This window comes from Boleophthalmus pectinirostris, unplaced genomic scaffold (genome assembly GCF_026225935.1).
Source record: "Boleophthalmus pectinirostris isolate CB_2022bp ecotype Guang Dong unplaced genomic scaffold, ASM2622593v1 HiC_scaffold_8, whole genome shotgun sequence".
Taxonomy (NCBI): Eukaryota; Metazoa; Chordata; class Actinopteri; order Gobiiformes; family Gobiidae; genus Boleophthalmus; species Boleophthalmus pectinirostris.
In genome coordinates, this window is record NW_026571515.1 from 12712837 (window position 1) to 12716727 (window position 3891).

Here is a 3891-nt window from a genome sequence, read left to right on the forward strand (position 1 = left end):
CTGTGTCTCTGATGTTTTTATTTTATATTTTTTTAAAGGTGACAAATTCTGCAGTATCATATTTTATTAGATTTTAAGCTATGTTGAGTTGTTTTTTTCCTCATTACTTACCCAGAGTTGTATTTTAAGTGATTAATACATGTTTGAATAATCCTGAATGAATGAAGTTTGAGCGCTCAAATATCTGTTTTCCCCTACCCCCTATCCCAACCCACAGTGCTGTACTCAGATGATCAAAATATAAAATTCTGATCAACCTATAACAGCCCAGCTCATACCCCGGTAATGTGTGTGGAATTATCGCGGATGGAGAGACACACAGACACACAGGGTGAATACAAAACCTGGTCAACCCTTCGGGGACCAGGTAATTATTCCTGGCTTTTCTGAATCCCAACAGGATGGTTTCGGTTGTCTTTGTTTAAATTTTATATTGTCAGTGATACAGAAGTAATGACATACTTGGAGCTCATGGGTCATGTGACATCCCAACTCCCAAGTTGTATTATTAGGTGTGTTTAAGATGTGGCTACGTCACCGCTGCATAGTCACGGGTAATGTCATGAGATCAAGGTGAGTGAAGGTGAAAAAAGCAAACTGCAGCCGCCTTCACCCGCCTTCGTGGATGGACTGACAGTTGATTGGACCTGATCTCTTTTGATGAAACGTGACACCACTCTGCTTTTATATCTTCACATATACTTCAAATCAGACAGACACAACACAACACAGGCACATGACTGATGCACAATCTTGATGATCTAAAAGTAATTTTCACCACAGATGAGGGCTAAGGTTGTAAACTTTATAGTAAACTTTATATGTGGTGTGTGGGGAAACAGGACGATGCATTCACAAATTTTGATGTAGTTTTATTCAATGCAACACTTTAAATGAACGTGAGACCTGTCCTGTCACCGGGACTCTGCGTGACCTGAGACACCTGGCTGTGGAGTGTCCAAGATCATGAACTGTTGAACCTTTTCTTCCTCCTCAGCTACAGCCGCCTGGTCTCATGGACGATCCAGGTGAGGATTTCGAAGAACTGCACCGCCCCATACCACCCCTATGGAAACGAGTTACAGATTTGTATAGTAAAATATGAGCTGTACAAACAAATAGATGTGCAAAACAGTCTGAGCGACAGCAGCTGACGGGAAATCTGGGACTGGCTCTAATGACCTCCTTGATCAATCTTCTCATTTAAAAGTAAAGCTCATTTTGGATTCATTAATCTTTATTGTGAAGTCAAATTTTTTGTGTTGAAACAGATATAAACCTACTGTGTGGATGAAGATGTATGTTGGAATTCTCTTATTGTACCTGCTTTCTGGTAAGAATTCACAACTTTATATTGTAAATTACAGTCTTGAGACAAATTGTTTGATGGATAATGGTGATGGTAAGTGAATTTTAGCAAATGGAGTTGGAAGTTAGATACACAGTCGTAAATATATATACAGTAAAAAAGAACAGGTTTAACATTTGTGAATTTACCTTTTAGATATTTCATGGTAAACACAGGAAAATCTGGCTCTTGTCCCCATCTGAGAGTATGATATCAACTGGGGCTGGGCTGTATCATTAAGAAGTACCTGATACGATACATACCTCGATACAGTGCGCTTACGATTCAATACGAGATATTTCACTATTCGATACGGTTCAATAAAAAAGTCTAAATCATGACTGTGATTCTAAAAGTCTTTGTTAAACCACTTCTTGTGCAAAGTTAAAATGAAACACAAACATTTTAATCATCAAAACAGTGAAAATGTCAAATGTGTCACATAAACAAGTTTCCAAAACAACACAAATGTTCGCTGCAAACTCGGGATGATTTAGGCCAGGGGTGTCAAACTCATTTTGGTCTGGGGGCCGTATCCAACCTACTTTGACCTCAAAGGGGCCAGATCAGAAAACTCATGTCATATAAACCCCAAAAATAACAATAAGTTTAAATATTTGTGCAGAGAAACACAAATCTATTACAGAAATCTTTTTTAATTGATGAACTCTATCTTTTACAAAATATTATAATATTATGAACAACCTGAAACTTTAAGAAAAATACCATTTCAACACAATGTTTTAACATGAACTTGTATGTAAACAGGAATAAGTTAATTTTTCTTGGAAAATCCTGCACTCGGCTCCACTTTTCTCATTTTTGACATTTTGCTGATGAGGGTGTCACGATCAACAGTCAAAAAGATCGTCCTTTAAGAGCGTTTGGAAAGAGACAAGTCTTCATTTGTGCTGCTCTGGTGGGAGGGGCCACGTACAGACGCTGGAGACACTGATATGATAAGCACCACAGAAAATTAACAATATTTTAATAGAAAATATAATTACAATATTTTAGTAGAAAGTCAGCTGAGGGCCAGATTAAAGGTCTTGGAGGGCCGGATCTGGCCCCCGGGCCTTATGATTGACACCTGTGATTTAAGCAGACAAAAGTTTCCTTTTTCGTCCTTCCCGTGGATCAATACTGCCCATCGCCTTCGCCTTTTACTATTTTTCAATTCCGTTGGGAAGGGAAACAGTTTGAACGGAGGTTTGCAGTCACACACATCTGATTCCCTTTTGCATCTATGGAGTTCACAAACAAAGTTCTCGAGCCGTTTTCCGCTGTTAGGATCCAACAACCACACTATTACAATGTCCGAATCCCAAAACTAAAATATGACAATATCAGAACCAGAAACAAAAGTGATATGGTTCAACAGACTTGAAAAGATCGACTTTGACAATAGACGCTTCCCACTGTAAAATCAAACATGGCGGTTTGATGCTCACTTTTTCGGAAAATCCTTCCCAGTATGCATTGCGCAATGACCGGAAGTCCGAGATTCTTGATGTGTCTATTAACAGTGAATGATTGATTGGTTGTTGTGTGTATGGAATCAGCTGGCCGCTATCTATCATTGTTAACATCTTAACATCTTACACAAATACGGCCAGACCTCCACACGCCCGGTTGTGACCAAACATTTCATCTCCATAAACAACTGACTGAAGACAAAGCTGTAACAATTAATCTTTGCTTGATGGATAGTGACCTCTGGGCAGTCCTAAACATTATTTTACTGTAAGACATGTCTCTCTTTGTAGCTATTAAAATGGTTTATAACTAGGGATGTAACAATAACTGAAATATCGTGATCTCGTATCGTCAAAGTTCTCACAATAATATCATGGACCCTCATAATATATTGAATTACAAGTCTCTTTGCTTAAATTAAGAGTTATGGTGCAGCAACAGCTTAAAAAAAAAGAGACAGAGGGAACTACATAGACCATGATCCTTTGCTCCATTTCAGTGTAGACTACAAAAAGAAATAACAGTTCTAAGCACTTTTAAGTCTTAGTTCTTTGGATTAAGTCTTGTCAAGGCATTTTAAGAGGAAAAAGTTGCATATTAGCCTCCAAAAAATATCCCAATAAATACTGTGCTGTGAGATGTATATCATGAAAATATCATACTGAGAGATTTGGACATTGTTACATCCATAATCGTGAGCTTTCCCACGATATCGCAATAAATATCGTACCGTGAGGTTCATACCGTGACGATATTGTATCATGTGACTTGGAAATCCTTACACCCCTATTTATAACTGCATCCTACTTTATCTTTAACATGCCACAATGTGACATACTAATGTTTCTTTTCCCAAATGACCAGGAACCATCTCTGTGCACTGTCTGATTCAATACTACTTTGTCAACGTACAAGTGACTTGGGATGAGGCTCGACAATACTGCAGAAAGCACTACACTGATCTGGCCACACTAGAAAACGAAGAGGAGGTGATGAAATTACAAATACCTTATAATACCTGGGCCTGGATCGGACTGTTTGATGACCCTGCTTCATGGAAAGGGGTG